General features: G+C 43.3%; 1 long non-coding RNA gene across 2 annotated transcripts in view; it reads right to left on the bottom strand.

Moving 5' to 3' along the window:
- Positions 1 to 10,375, bottom strand: part of LOC307192427 — a 76,759-nt gene extending 66,384 nt beyond the window's left edge. For both annotated transcript variants that reach the window (XR_013830066.1, XR_013830067.1), the window contains exon 1: positions 10,077 to 10,375. This is a non-coding gene — a long non-coding RNA (uncharacterized lncRNA). The remainder of the gene's footprint in view (positions 1 to 10,076) is intronic.
- Between the last annotated feature and the right edge of the window lie 6,764 nt (positions 10,376 to 17,139).

The raw sequence follows: 17,139 nt of genomic DNA, 5'->3' as shown, positions 1-17,139 counted from the left end.
CCCCCACGCTGATCCTCCTCCCCATCTGCTTTACTCAGGCCCTTGAATTCTTCCTTTAGATTTAGCTTCATCCTACGAAGGAATCTGGATGGCCCCTCAAGTTTTTGATCAATACCATGTCTGAATGGAAAGTCTTGGCTCGAAATCACTTCAACACTAACCTGTTCTGTCTGACTCTTGAGCCTGCTGTACACCTGCCTCCACAAGGCTCATGGTAAATCCCTCTTGTCTGAACAGAGGACCTTTCCAGCTTCCTGTCCGTGTGTGTAGTCCTCTTGGCCTCACCCCTTTAAGCCAGGAAGTCTTTCCTGGATGTGGACATTTAGCCATAGAAACAACAACTTTAACCGTTGGCTCAAGTCCCCTTGGAGGTTCCCTCTCATTCTGCTTCTGTGTGTATGGTCGTTTCATGCTTTTCTCTCACTGCAGACTGGATCAGGTACCCACCTAGGAGACAATAACTGGTGGCCAGGGGAGCCAGCAGTTACAAACATGACAAACCCAGGAGGCTCATGTATACAGAGTGGTGGGTGGAGGAAGTGGGGGAGTTTGATGAAGAAGGGGCAGATTATCCCTTACTGATCATTATAGTAGGGATGCTTAGGCCGGCAGGAGAGCAGATACTAGGCATTCATCAGCTTTTGCTGTAGTAACAAAGAACCCAGGTCTCAACAGAATAGAACGTTTATTGCCTTCTGAAATGAAATGAAGCCTGCGAATTGGTTGCGATTCTGGAGGGCTTTCCTGGGCTCAAGGCAACTTCTCATTCTAGGACTCAGGCTAAAGCAGTAGCCTTTCTTTTCCATGCTGTTCTCATGGAAGAAGAATGCAAGAGGCCAAAGTAAAGGAAGCGAGCACATTCAAAATTTCTGCTCATAAGTGGCAAATATCATGTTTGTCCACATTCTAGTGATCCACTCCAGTCCTGTGTCTAGCATGTCAGTGGGGGAGCCTGGGAAACACTCCAAGTCAGGTGTCAAGGGCTGTTGATGAATGATCTTCATCACTTATTGTGTGGGAGGGAGCAGGTGGAGAGCGTGAATGGGACTTAGGGCAGGACCACACGTGCAGACTCCTCTTTCAAGGAACTGGACATTTAAAGAAGTGGAGATGGTGGGACTTCCCCAGGAGTCCAGTGGTTAAGACTTCGCCTTCCAATGCAGTGGGGTGCGGGTTCAATCCCTGGCTGGGGAGATAAGATCCCATGTGCCTCGCGGCCAAACAAATCAAAACATAAAACAGAAGCAATATTGTAACACATTCAATAAAGACTTTAAAAATGGTCCACATCAAATAAATAAAGAAAGAAAAAAAGAAGTGGAGATGTGGTCAGTTGTGAGGGTGAATCGTAGATCAAGTTTTAAGTTTTTTAATGGAGAAGACTTTTCTGCATAGAAGTTGGAGAAGATAGATGGCGGAAGAGTAAGACTCGGAGATCACCTTCCTCCCCACAGATACACCAGAAATACATCTACACGTGGAACAACTCCTACGGAGCACCTACTGAACGCTGGCAGAAGACCTCAGACCTCCCAAAAGGCAAGGAACCCCCCACGTACCTGGTTAGGGCAAAAAAAAAAATAAACAGAGACAAAAGGATAGGGACGGGTCCTGCACCAGCGGGAGGGAGCTGTGAAGGAGGAAAAGTGTCCACACACTAGGAAGCCCCTTCGCGGGCGGAGACTGTGGGTGGCGGAGTGGGGGAGCTTCGGAGCAGCGGAGGAGAGCACAGCAACAGGGGTGCGGAGGGCAAAGCGGAGAGATTCCAGCGCAGAGGATCGGGGCCGACCGGCACTCACCAGCCGAGAGGCTTGTCTGCTCGCCTGACGGGGCGGGCGGGGCTGGGAGCTGAGGCTCCGGCTTCTGTCGGAGCGCCGGGAGAGGACTGAGGTTGGCAGCGTGAACACAGCCTGCAGGGCATTAGTGCACCGCGGCTAGCCAGGAGGGAGTCCGGGGAAAAGTCTGGACCTGCCGAAGAGGCAAGAGACTTTTTCTTCCCTCTTTGTTTCCTGGTGCACGAGGAGAGGGGACTGAGAACGCTGCTTAAAGGAGCTCCAGAGACGGGCGCAAGCCGCGGCTAAAAGTGCGGAGCCCAGAGACAGACATGAGACACTAAGGCCGCTGCTGCCGCCACCAAGAAGCCTGTGTGCGAACACAGGTCACTATCCACACGCCCTTCCGGGGAGCCTGTGCAGCCCGCCACTGCCGGGGTCCCGGGATCCAGGGACAACTCCCCCGGGAGAACACGTCGTGCCTCTGCCGCCGCAGGCCCGCCCCGCACTCCGTGACCCTCCCTACTCCCGGCCTGAGTGAGCCCGAGCCTCCGAATCAGCGGCTCCTTTAACCCCTGTCCTGTCTGGGCAAAGAACAGACGCCCTCCAGCAACCTACACGCACAGGCGGGGCCAAATCCAAAGCTGAGCCCCTGGGAGCTGTGAGAACAAAGAAGAGAAAGGGAAATCTCTCCCAGCAGCCTCAGAAGCAGCGGATTAAAGCTCCACAATCAACTTGATGTACCCTGCATCTGTGGAATACATGAATAGACAACGAATCATCCCAAATTAAGGAGCGGTGTGGATGAAAGGCTCTTGGTGCTGCAGCCAGGAGTTAGTGCTGTGCCTCTGAGGTGGGAGAGCCAACTTCAGGACACTGGTCCACAAGAGGCCTCCCAGCTGCACATAATATCAAACGGCAAAAATCTCCCAGAGATCTCCATCTCAACGCCAGCACCCGGCTTCACTCAACAACCAGCAAGCTACAGTGCTGGACATCCTATGCCAAACAACTAGCAAGACAGGAACACAACCCCACCCATTAGCAGAGAGGCTGCCCAAAATCATAATAAGTCTACAGACACCCCAAAACACACCACCAGACGTGGATCTGCCCACCAGAAAGACAAGATCCAACCTCATCCACCAGAACACAGGCACTAGTACCCTCCACCAGGAAGCCTACACAACCCACTGAACCAACCTTAGCCACTGGGGACAGACACAAAAAACAACGGGAACTACGAACCTTTAGCCTGCAAAAAGGAGACCCCAAACACAGTAAGATAAGCAAAATGAAAAGACAGAAAAACACACAGCAGATGAAGGAGCAAGATAAAAACCCACCAGACCTAACAAATGAACAGGAAATAGGCAGTCTACCTGAGAAAGAATTCAGAATAATGATAGTAAAGATGATCCAAAATCTTGGAAATAGAATAGACAAAATGCAAGAATCAGTTAACAAGGACCTAGAAGAACTAAAGATGAAACAAACAATGATGAACAACACAATAAATGAAATGAAAAATACTCTAGATGGGATCAATAGCAGAATAATTGAGGCAGAAGAATGGATAAGTGACCTGGAAGATAAAATAGTGGAAATAACTACTGCAGAGCAGAATTAAAAAAAAGAATGAAGAGAACTGAGGACAGTCTCAGACACCTCTGGGACAACATTAAACGCACCAACATTCGAATTATAGGGGTTCCAGAAGAAGAGAAAAAGAAAGGGACTGAGAAAATATTTGAAGAGATTATAGTTGAAAACTTCCCTAATATGGGAAAGGAAATAGTTAATCAAGTCCAGAAAGCACAGAGAGTCCCATACAGGATAAATCCAAGGAGAAATACGCCAAGACACATATTAATCAAACGGTCAAAAATTAAATACAAAGAAAACATATTAAAAGCAGCAAGGGAAAAACAACAAATAACACACAAGGGAATCCCCATAAGGGTAACAGCTGATCTTTCACCAGAAACTCTGCAAGCCAGAAGGGACTGGCAGGACATATTGAAAGTGTTGAAGGAGAAAAACCTACAACCAAGATTACTCTACCCAGCAAGGATCTCATTCAGATTTGATGGAGAAATTAAAACCTTTACAGACAAGCAAAAGCTGAGAGAGTTCAGCACCACCAAACCAGCTCTACAACAACTGCTAAAGGAACTTCTCTAGGCAAGAAACACAAAAGAAGGAAAAGACCTACAATAACAAACCCAAAACAATTAAGAAAATGGGAATGGGAACACACATATCAATAATTACCTTAAATGTAAATGGACTAAATGCTCCCACCAAAAGACACAGATTGGCTGAATGGATGCAAAAACAAGACGCATATGTTTGCCGTCTACAAGAGACCCACTTCAGACCTAGAGACACATACAGACTGAAAGTAAGGGGATGGAAAAAGGTATTTCATGCAAATGGAAACCAAAAGAAAGCTGGAGTAGCAATTCTCATATCAGACAAAATAGACTTTAAAACAAAGACTATTAGAAGAGACAAAGAAGGACACTACATAATGATCAAGGGATCGATCCAAGAAGAAGATATAACAATTGTAAATATTTATGCACACAACATAGGAGCACCTCAATACATAAGGCAAATACTAACAGCCATAAAAGGGGAAATCGACAGTAACACATTCATAGTAGGGGACTTTAACATCCCACTTTCACCAATGGACAGATCATCCAAAATGAAAATAAATAAGGAAACACAAGCTTTAAATGATACATTAAACGAGATGGACTTAATTGATATTTATAGGACATTCCATCCAAAAACAACAGAATACACATTTTTCTCAAGTGCTCATGGAACATTCTCCAGGATAGATCATATCTTGGGTCACAAATCAAGCCTTGGTAAATTTAAGAAAATTGAAATTGTATCAAGTATCTTTTCCGACCACAATGCTATGAGACTAGACATCAATTACAGGAAAAGATCTGTAAAAAATACAAACACATGGAGGCTAAACAATACACTACTTAATAACAAAGTGATCACTGAAGAAATCAAAGAGGAAATCAAAAAATACCTAGAAACAAATGACAATGGAGACACGACGACTCAAAATCTATGGGATGCAGCAAAAGCAGTTCTAAGAGGGAATTTTATAGCAATACAATCCTACCTTAAGAAACAGGAAACATCTCGAATAAACAACCTAACCTTGCACCTAAAGCAATTAGAGAAAGAAGAACAAAAAAACCCCAAAGTTAGCAGAAGGAAAGAAATCATAAAAATCAGATCAGAAATAAATGAAAAAGAAATGAAGGAAACGATAGCAAAGAGCAATAAAACTAAAAGCTGGTTCTTTGAAAGGATAAACAAAATTGATAAACCATTAGCCAGACTCATCAAGAAAAAAAGGGAGAAGACTCAAATCAATAGAATTAGAAATGAAAAAGGAGAAGTAACAACTGACGCTGCAGAAATACAAAAGATCATGAGAAATTACTACAAGCAACTCTATGCCAATAAAATGGACAACCTGGAAGAAATGGACAAATTCTTAGAAAGGCAAAACCTGCCAAGACTGAATCAGGAAGAAATAGAAAATATGAACAGACCAATCACAATCACTGAAATTGAAACTGTGAATAAAAATCTTCCAACAAGCAAAAGCCCAGGACCAGATGGCTTCACAGGCGAATTCTAACAAACATTTAGAGAAGAGCTATCACCTATCCTTCTCAAACTCTTCCAAAATATAGCAGAGGGAGGAACACTCCCCAACTCATTCTACGAGGCCACCATCACCCTGATACCAAAACCAGACAAGGATGTCACAAAGAAAGAAAGCTACAGGCCAATATCACTGATGAACATAGATGCAAAAATCCTCAACAAACTATTAGCAAACAGAATCCAACAGCACATTAAACGGATCATACACCATGATCAAGTGGGGTTTATTCCAGGAATGCAAGGATTCTTCAATATACGCAAATCAATCAACGTGATACACCACATTAACAAATTGAAGGAGAAAAACCATATGATCATCTCAACAGATGCAGAGAAAGCTTTTGACAAAATTCAACACCCATTTATGATAAAAACCCTGCAGAAAGTAGGCATAGAGGGAACTTTCCTCAACATAATAAAGGCCATATATGACAAACCCACAGCCAACATCGTCCTCAATGGTGAAAAACTGAAAGCATTTCCACTAAGATCAGGAACAAGACAAGGTTGCCCACTCTCACCACTCTTATTCAACATAGTTTTGGAAGTTTTAGCCACAGCAATCAGAGAAGAAAAGGAAATAAAAGGAATCCAAATCGGAAAAGAAGAAGTAAAGCTGTCACCTTTGCAGATGACATGATACTATACATAGAGAATCCTAAAGATGTTACCAGAAAACTACTAGAGCTAATCAATGAATTTGGTAAAGTAGCAGGATACAAAATTAATGCACAGAAATCTCTGGCATTCCTATACACTAAGGATGAAAAATCTGAAAGTGAAATCAAGAAAACACTCCCATTTACCACTGCAACAAAAAGAATAAAATATCTAGGAATAAACCTACCTAAGGAGACAAAAGACCTGTATGCAGAAAATTATAAGACACTGATGAAAGAAATTAAAGATGATACAAATAGATGGAGAGATATACCATGTTCTTGGATTGGAAGAATCAACATTGTGAAAATGACTCTACTACCCAAAGCAATCTACAGATTCAATGCAATCCCTATCAAACTACCACTGGCATTTTCACAGAACTAGAACAAAAAATTTCACAATTTGTATGGAAACACAAAAGACCCCGAATAGCCAAAGCAATCTTGAGAACGAAAAACGGAGCTGGAGGAATCAGGCTTCCTGACTTCAGACTATACTACAAAGCTACAGTAATCAAGATAGTATGGTACTGGCACAAAAACAGAAAGATAGATCAATGGAACAGGATAGAAAGCCCAGAGATAAACCCACGCACATATGGTCACCTTATCTTTGACAAAGGAGGCAGGAATGTACTTGGAGAAAGGACAGCCTCTTCAATAAGTGGTGCTGGGAAAACTGGACAGCTACATGTAAAAGTATGAGATTAGATCACTTCCTAACACCATACACAAAAATAAGCTCAAAATGGATTAAAGACCTAAATGTAAGGCCAGAAAGTATCAAACTCTTAGAGGAAAACATAGGCAGGACACTCTATGACATAAATCACAGCAAGGTCCTTTTTGACCCACCTCCTAGAGAAATGGAAATAAAAACAAAAGTAAACAAATGGGACCTAATGAAACTTAAAAGCTTTTGCGCAGCAAAGGAAACCATAAAGAAGACCAAAAGACAACCCTCAGAATGGGAGAAAATATTTGCAAATGAAGCAACTGACAAAGGATTAATCTCCAAAATTTATATGCAGCTCATGCAGCTTAATAACAAAAAAACAAACAACCCAATCCAAAAATGGGCAGAAGACCTAAATAGACATTTCTCCAAAGAAGATATACAGAGTGCCAACAAACACATGAAAGAATGCTCAACATCACTAATCATTAGAGAAATGCAAATCAAAACTAAAATGAGATATCATCTCACACTGGTCAGAATGGCCATCATCAAAAAATCTAGAAACAATAAATGCTGGAGAGGGTGTGGAGAAAAGGGAACCCTCTTACACTGTTGGTGGGAATGTAAATTGATACAGCCACTGTGGAGAACAGTATGGAGGTTCCTTAAAAAACTACAAATAGAACTACCATATGACCCAGCAATCCCACTACTGGGCATATACCCTGAGAAAACCATAATTCAAAAAGAGTCATGTACCAAAATGTTCATTGCAGCTCTATGGAAACAACCTAAGTGTCCATCATCGGATGAATGGATAAAGAAGATGTGGCACATATATACAATGGAATATTACTCAGCCATAAAAAGAAACGAAATTGAGCTATTTGTAATGAGACCTAGAGTCTGTCACACAGAGTGAAGTAAGTCAGAAAGAGAAAGACAAATACCGTATGCTAACACATATATATGGAATTTAAGGGAAAAAAATGTCATGAAAAACCTAGGGGTGAAACAGGAATAAAGACACAGACTTACTAGAAAAAAAAAAAAAAGAAGTTGGAGAAGACACAGAGAGAATATGATGAAATAATTTAATTCTTTTAGCCTACATTCTTTGAGAAGTTACTTGGTGTGGCCATTTTACATCTGTCATCTTATCAGTCTTCAACAGCTTCACGAGGCAGGTACTATTATTATTTTTGTTTTACCAACAAGGAGAGTGAGGCCGATATTATATAACTTGCTTAGTCACACAGTAAGTGGAGTTGTACTTCACCCTAGTAGATGGACTGTAGTCTTTATTTATTACTTATTTTCTATATAAGGATGGCAGAAACATGTTCTTCTCCGCCCCTTCTCCCGCCGCATCCAAGAAATCCAATACGCATGTAGGTGTACTTTGCATGTCCTGGGGTAGATAGCAAATGTCTGAGATCATTGAAAGGCACGAGGTGAGCTCATCCTGCTCACATGGACATCCTGCCTTCCTATCTGACCCCAGGTGTGCTAAAAGTGTTGGGAAGCTTCACAAAGAATGCACTGGGCTTTTGGTAAGGCTTTCTGTATCTCTGGTAGATGTGGCCAAAGCGGCCGGAACTCTTGGTGATTGCATCCAGATGTTGCCTTTAGCTGGAAAACAAACTCTACCTCAGCCTCCTTCTGGATCCAACAGAAGTTTTGGGTTTAGTGTACTTCTTGGTGGATTTGCTGACACATTTCTTTTTATTTAGGGCCAAATGTTCTGAAAGCAGAGCCTGCATTGTATTTGCCAAACACGCATAAGAGCACAAACAAAACTCATGTTTGCAAGCCCCAAATAAGTGCTTCTTATGCCTTAAGTGTTTCTGGAAACCATCCAGCACCACAGTGTGTAAGCTCTCTGAACAATTCTTCATAATTGTGTATGCAAAGGATGTATATTCACAATGGCGTGAATGTCTCTAATTGCCTTTGATTACATGGCACGCTCTGTCCTACCCTCCTGAAATGAGGGTTCTTTAAAAACCAATGGCTTCCTAAATTTGATATAGGTTCCTGTGGAGTGGAATTTTGTACAATGGAATTTTCTAATTGGAGCTGGGATGAAAAGAGAGGGAGGAGAAATGGAAGGGACACCAAATTCTAAACAAATAAAAGAAAAATCCAAATGTAAATTATTACATCCACTGCTTTTCTCCCAAACAACTCTGGAGGCAGAATAGAATTGGCTCCTTGGCCAAGTTCCTGCTGGGTGGTGGACTTGTGCAGCCTTAAACAGCCATCTGATGCTTCTTAGAGTCTTGTTGGATAAATGTAAAATTCAAAAGGGCCAACAATAGGCAAGACAGAAGATGTGGGAGAAGTGTGTTTCATATTTCCTATTCATGCCTTCATAGTCTCCAGTAGCCATCCCTCCCTGTCCATGCTGGGGATGGGGTTGAACAAGACTCATGAGGGACCCTGCTCATCAGATGGTGGTTGCCCGTGTGGACTGTCTGGATGGGGGATGGAGAGATTCTCCAGGATTACTTCACACTAGATGACAAGGAGTAAATGGGTTGGCCGCTGGCAGTTCGTGATCCTTATCAGAAGACCATGGAAAGGACAACAACTTAGCACCATCTTGGTTTACTCAAAACTCTTCAGTACTCAGGCTACAAAGCCGAGCTGATTCCTGCCTGCTCTGGGTCCATTCATGTCCCTCGGGGCTAGGCCTACTTTTTGTTTATATATTTGCTTAGTCATTCACACTGGGGGAAAACTAATCAGACATAACAAATAAGTGCAGAGGTATGCTGACAGGGAAATAGTTTATAGGCTACACATTTTATCAATTATACCCAGTTGTCACACAAACATTGTACATGTGCTTCAAGCAGAAAACTTAAAGCCAGCAGTGATACACATCATAACCAGTTTTCTCTGGAGTCTGAAGAATACTGTTGACCACACAATGTTAAAAAAAAAAAAAAAACCTACTTAGCCATAGCTTCATAGCCAAAATTTTTCTTAATGAATTGAACCTGAATTTACCATTTTACAAAAGGCAACAAGAATACCAATCACACAAATGGACTACATACTCACACACGAGAAGACAGAACTGTCACAAATGCAATGAGAGGAGGACGGTTATGGAGTCCCAAACAAACACTTCCCAACACAAATGCTCCTCAACATCAGACACACGTCAGAACCAACGGGCAAAATGCCCAGATAGCACCTCATGCTCAAAAGAAAAGTTTGCCATGTGCGCACCGGTGGACTTACTCGGTCTTGGAGCTCGTCAGCTCGTCCTGAGGCATCTTTCCGTGGCACCAAGGAAAAGCGTTTGTTGGCAGCCAGTGCCGAACAGGGGAGAAACAGGGAGGGTTCCCAAAACGAATGGTTTGGGCAGCTGCTAGGAATGTCCCCCCAAATACCCTCCCGGGACCAGTGACGCAGGAGTAGCGAGCTCCTCGCAACCATACTGGCGCGGCGTCATGGCGGTGGCTCTGCTGATGGGGAAGGAACCGCCCCCAACCCACTGTGAGCCAGATATCGCGAGAGCGCAGTCTCGTGCTGGGAGCCAAAAAGCTGTTAGCGAAAGTGGGTCCAGTTGCTTACTGCTCAAAAGCCAATAAAGAGGGCTTCCCTGGTGGCGCAGTGGTTGAGAGTCCCCCTGCTGATGCAGGGGACACGGGTTTGTGCCCTGGTCCGGAAAGATCCCACATGCCGCGGAGCGGCTGGGCCCGTGAACCGTGGCCGCTGAGCCAGCGCGTCTGGAGCCTGTGCTCCGCAACGGGAGAGGCCACAACAGTGAGAGGCCCGCATACCACAAAAAAAAAAAAAAAAAAGCCAATAAAGAGGCAAGGTGGGCGGAAAGGGAAGTTTGCTTTATGTTAGAGGCTAGCAACCCAGCAGTGGAGAGGCATAGGGCAAGGACTTTTTTATAGGTGAAGGGAGAGGGCTACATGCAGAAACAGCAGAGTCAGCTCCTACAGTCATCTTGAAATTGATCATGCGGTGGTCTGATCAGCATCATCTTGATTGTTTTAATTACAGTTAGTTTTCAGTTCGAGGCTTAGTTTGTTCCCATTTATTTGAGGCCAGTTCTCAGAACTGTGGCAGCTTAAGTCATGGCTACAGTCTGGTCATCATCATGTATTGAATAGTTAACTTCTTCCACCTGGTGAGGGTTTCAGTATCTACAAAACAGCTCAAAGGATATGGGTTGTCTTCCTGCCCCTTCCCCCAGTGCTTGGTGTCTTGTAATGTTTCAGACAGAGAAAATTGCTCAATAAAAATGCAACTCTACTTTTCTTAGCTGTGCTCTAGACCATGGCTTTTTTGGTTAGTATTTGAGTTGTTTGTTTGTTTTTGGCCACGCCACAAGGCTTGTGGGATCTTAGTTCCCCCACCAGGGATCGAACCCAGGCCCCTGACAGTGAAAGCACTGAGTCCTAACCACTGGACCACCAGGGAATTCCCTGTTTGTGGTTTTTGTTTGGGTTCTGCAGGGGATAAATCCAATCCATCTGTTTGGAATTGGGGAATGAAGAAGTTCAGTGAGTAAGAGTGGGGAGCATAGATATATGTCTTTGCAATAAAATACCATTTATTGATCTATATGCACAATGAGCACTGCATTAGGGGCCTTTTGAAACATTTTCCCCTCCAACAGATATGCAAGGCACATATTATTATTGCATTTTAACCAATGGGGAGACTGTCAGTCAGAGAGCATCAGACACTCTCCAGGCTTTGGAATATAACTGGATATGTCTGAATCCAGAAGACGTGATTTTTCTGATAATAGTCAGACTCATTTTGGAATTGCCAGGGTCTGTCCTCCAGTCCCTTTTTCCCTTGGATTCCCTTTTCCTAATCCCCAGTGCTCAGTGACAAGTCCTAGTGTGATCCTCTAGTACACTGAAGATTGATCTGATAGCAATAATTTATACTACTGCATTACTGATGTTCTATTTTGGAATGCATTTCAGAAATGGAGTTTTGGAGACTAGTTTCATGAAGAAGAGCTTTTCCCAAAGGGCCTTACAGAAGTCTGAAGATGCTGGAATAAGGTTTGCTAGCATTGCTGCTTACAGAGTTTTGGTGGACAGAAATGAGGCCAAACAAGATAGTACCCTGCAAAGGGACCATGGTGCCCCTCCTAGATCCCCTATATTGAGCTGGTGTACCAGCTTCCCAGCTTCCCTGAATGTTGGCTGCTAATGTTTCACAGCTGGAAAATTGTCCTGGGCTGAGGGAAGATACCTGGCCTGAAGAGCTACAGAAGTGACTAACATGACAAAGTGAGAGAGTGGCATGGACATATATACACTACCAAACGTAAAATAGATAGCTAGTGGGAAGCAGCCGCATAGCACAGGGAGATCAGCTCGGTGGTTTGTGACCATCTAGCGGGGTGGGATAGGGAGGGTGGGAGGGAGGCAGACGCAAGAGGGAAGAGATATGGGCACATGTGTATATGTATAACTGATTCACTTTGTCATAAAGCAGAAACTAACACACCATTGTAAAGCAATTATACTCCAATAAAGATGTTGAAAAGAAAAACACACACAAAAAAACAAGTAGCCCCTCTGTAGATCAGGATAAGGCCAGACTAACTACACCTGAGCCTCTTCCTGTTCTCTTTGTTTCTCAAGTTCTTCACCTGTGAAATAGGAATAATAATAGTGCCTATCTCCTAGGATTTTAGTGAGGATTAAATGTGACAATACATGTGTATCACTCAGAGTTCGATCAGAGAAGCAGAACTGCTGTAAGTTACATAGAAAACAAAATTATTATAAGGATTGGACTTTGCAATTGTAGAAACTGGTGGAGGAATCTATGCCAGGCTGTTGTCTCTTCATCTAATGTTAAGCTTTAAGTAGCTTTATTTTTTTCCCCAAGTTTTATTGAGATTCAATTGACATGTAACGTTGTATTCATTTATAAAGTAGCTTTAGGTTAAGCAGGTCAGCAGTAAGCTAGGAAAAGTGGGTGTGATTGAGAACAAAGACAAACTGGAGCCCATGAGAGTGAACTGGGACCCATGTCTGTCTCTCCCCACCTGCAAAACTCAGTGCCATGGCTGACATGCAGGAGAAGCTGGTGCCCTTCACCAAGACATCATGGATGCCTGTGGAGAAGCTGCAGGAGGAAACAGAGCAAGAGTTGGAGGAATTGACCATGACCACACGAGCCAGCTGCCATAGTGCCTGGTGCCTCATCCTGACCTTTGAAGCGTAAAAAATATGGTGGCTGCTTCACTTCCACATTTCAAGTCTCACGCAGAGTTTCTCTTGTGACTACACTGACCTGGAACCACTCAGAGAAGGGCATTCTGGGAGATGTAGCTCTGGCTCAGCTATGTGGTCACAGTGCAAAGCCTACAAAGCCCGCACAGCGCGTTAAAGACTGGGCATGTAGTATGATGATAAATGTTAACTATCGGTGTGGCTGAATTATGAGGAGAAACAGGCAGAGGGTTTCTGGTCTGAGAAAACCAGGAAGAAGGGTGTTGGTCCCCAAGGATCCACTGGAGGTGCACGTTTGAGGTGGAGGGTGTTACTCTGCGAGGTGGAAATCTTTCTGCTTCTTGATGTCATAGTTGCCGACACTGTCCCCAGCTGGCAAGTTGGACCTCCATCATCTTGCGGCATATCAGAGCACTCTCCCCCTCCTGATGCACAAAGGCCTTCCTTCTTAGCCCTTCTTGAGCACCTTTTCTTCTGAGAAGAGGCTGACTGTAGCCAGAGGAACTCAGCTCGAAGGGGGAACTCTGTGTTTTGCACGACTGGTGCCTCAGCCTCTGGAGTTTTGGCTTACTTGCTTGTGTGACGTCAGTAACTCAGACTGTTTACCCAATCAGAGCACCCTCTGCCTCAATAACACCGACCCCTCCCCATGCTGTCCCATAAGACTCCTAACAATGTTAGGAGAATGGTGGGCTTTCTCCAAGAGACCCCAACCATGCTCTCTGTGGAGCCCTGTTGACACTCCGAGCGCTCCCGTGAAGCACTGACTGGTCTTCACGTATGAACTGAAAGTAAACAAGAGTGAAGAATCTGTAAAAAGCCCTCTGATGTATCCCCTCCATGCCTCAGTTTATTTGTATGGAAGATAAGGTTGTCAACCACCTTCCTCAAAAGGATATTCTGAGGTTTCACACTGGAGACTTGACATTTATTAACCAGGGTCATATGAAAGCCCTGATTTAATCTCCAGAAAAATGCTTTGTGTTTCAGTCATAGGGACCATATAAGCATAAAGAATTTTGCCCATAGCTCTTGAAGAAGGCTGCAGTCAGTCAACAGGGGCGTGGGCCAATCCTTGGCATGTTCTGTTTATAGCTGTGTCCAGACAAGTGGAGAATCAGAGAAGATCGGTGTATACTAGGCCGTTTTATTAACTATTAACTGTTCACATACGGAACAAAGATAGTCCGAAAATATTTACCGTAGAATAGAATCCTTCGAGTCAACAGGTTACAACTGGGCAACAGCCTCTTAATAGGATAATACCACTCTTGGGGGACAACAGTAAATATTGTTGAGCCTTCTGTGTGCCGGCCACTACACTATACACTCATATAAATATCTCCTTTAATTCTCTCAATAATTCTTCCAGGTGGGTATTATTATCTTTGAGGCTCAGAAAGGTCTAGTAATTTGTCCAAGGCCACAAGCTAGGAAGGAACTAAATCAGGGTTCTAACCTAAGTTGTATTAAAAAAATCCATGCTCTTCTCACTGTATTATCAAACACCAATAGTTGCCTTCTGGGTCAACAGCTATATTATTAAGCACTTGCTATGCTCTTTTTGTGATGAAATGGTAATATAGGTAAAGTAAAGATAAAACAATCTTTTAAGGACTATAGCTATCATATTTTAGAGTGCATAATTATTATGAGTCCTTATTGGCATAATATATTAATTAACCATATTAGTATAATATAATTAAATTAGTATACCTAGACTTATAAAAAAGCAAATAATGTCACTATCCTTGTGCGTTTGTGAAACAGATTATACTCCTTGAAAGAAAGATTGTGTGGGGATTCCCTGGCAGTCCAGTGGTTAGGACTCCGTGCTTTCACCGCCGAGGGTGAGGGTTCAATCCCGGGTTAGGGAACTAAGATCCTGTAAGCCTCGCAGCGCAGCCAAAAAGAAAAAAAAAAAAGATTGTTTAAGTGGAAAACTAGTAACAGCTGAATCCTTGTGAAGGGGAGGCCAAATACATCCAGTTCTGGGAAGGAAGCTCCAAGGAACTGAAGAATACAAATGTTAAAGAGAAACCAGAAGCATGATTTTAAAAAGCTTACTTGTGCGGTAAAATCATGGTACTTCAGGTCATTCCATTTCTGCTGTTTGGTCAGGAGTGTAATGTCTATTTCTCCAAGAGTAAATCATCACCAAGAATCCCTCATTGCTTCTTGTCTGCGGTATGTTGGAAAGGTGACTTTGCAAAAGTAGTCTATTTGCTGTAATTATCCAAATTTCAAATTAGAAACACAATAAAAATCCTTTTGTGTTCAGCATGGAAAGAAGACATTGGTAAGCAAATGAGCATGCATTTCACTCACATCAACAGTCAGCTGAGCTTACTCAATACATTTTACTTTTAACATCACTCATAACTTGAGATTTAAAAATAATAAAATGCAAACAATTCCCAGTCTTTTTCCCCATTCCCCCACCCAACCTGAGGTGTGTCTAAAAGCAATACAGATGGAAAGGGGTAGGTGCACAAAGGGCCTTGTGGAGCCATGTCAGCAAGTGCTTTGTAAGTTGTTTTTCTGGAGGTGGTGATGAATCTGCCTCACTTTGTGACAGGGACTGGAACTGCATTCCCTGCCAAGGACAGAACAAAATCCAGTCTCTAGTCCAGGTCCTGAATTTGATCTCTAACCTGGTGGGCTTTGCTGACTGATTTAACATTGCTACCGTCAGACGTAATGGTCGTCTATTGCCATGACACGGATGTGCTAATAGATGGTGTGCTGGTCATGACAGATCGGGCTGGGGATTTTCCTGATGATGTCAATACTCACGGTACTCCGAACTTATCACAAAGATAGTGATTTCCTTCTCCGAGGCAATCCAGCCTGGCATTCTACCCTCAAGGAGTTTAGGGTATATTCACTGAAATAAATGTAAAAAAATTACCACCAGTCAAGCAAGAAGTGACAGATGCCAGCTAAGTGGTTCTGGTCAGGGTTATGCCGCTTCAGAGGTGCTGAGCTTGGTCTGGGGCCACTGGACTTGCTGGGCTTGCTTCTGTAGAGCCTGGGAAGCCACTAGAGGGTTTTGAGCATGGAGGCAAGATGATTCTGGCTTTGGGGCTGACTCTGAAAAAAACCCACTAGTCTTGTAGGTGGCACAAACTGGAGCTGTGATGTGATTCTCATCCAACAGTGATTGCTGTAATTTTTCTTTCTTTTAAAACTCCCTGAACCAATATTGAAAATTTCCAAGAATATTTTTAGAATCTCTTCTCTTAAAACTGGTTCCTTGGGACTTCCCTGGTGGTCCAGTGGTAAAGAATCCACCTTCCAATGCAGGGGATGCGGGTTCCATCCCTGGTTGGGGAACTAAGATCCTACATGCTGCGGGGCAACTAAGCCCACGTGCCACAACTACTGAGCTCGCGTGCCTCAACGAGAGAGCCTGTGTGCGGCGAACTACAGAGCCCACACGCCTTGGAGCCCACATGCCACAACTAGAGAGAAGCCTGTGTGCCCCGGCTAAGACCAGACGCAGCCAAAAAAATAAAGAAACAAACAAACAAACAAACAAACAAACAAAAAACTAGCTTCTTTACAGTTTTCTCCAGGGAGCTAAAGAGAACATTTACTTAGGAAATGACTTTGGTGATTCATCCTAAATGTAGAGGGGGAAGCTGTGGTGGAGAGCCCTGGTTGGCATTTCCTTCCTCCAAGGGTCGGCACTAAAGAAGTGATTGGAGGTCCTTGCAAAGTGTCTCTCATTTCAGTCCCACGGCTGCTTGCTCTTGACTTCCTTGTCTTTGAGAAAGCACATTAGCAAAAATAAATGAGAACATAGATGACCTGAATGCTTTAAGCATTTATTTAGTAGACACATATTGAGATTTACAGACTGCAGACATAGCTTTTCATTTTTGCCAGCATCCATTGAACATTAGTAAGATTATTCACATATTAGAACACCAAAAAAATCCAATTAATTCCTCAAAGCAGGAACCAGATGGACCATATTTTCTGAAAATGGTTTTAATCACATACACATACATACACACACACACACACACACACACACACACACACACAAAAATTTGAGAGAAAAATCAAAACTGTAATTA

This window comes from Stenella coeruleoalba, assembly GCF_951394435.1.
Source record: "Stenella coeruleoalba genome assembly, chromosome: 10".
Taxonomy (NCBI): Eukaryota; Metazoa; Chordata; class Mammalia; order Artiodactyla; family Delphinidae; genus Stenella; species Stenella coeruleoalba.
The sequence above is the reverse complement of the archived record's forward strand: the minus strand, read 5'-3'. Positions and strand labels throughout refer to the sequence as shown.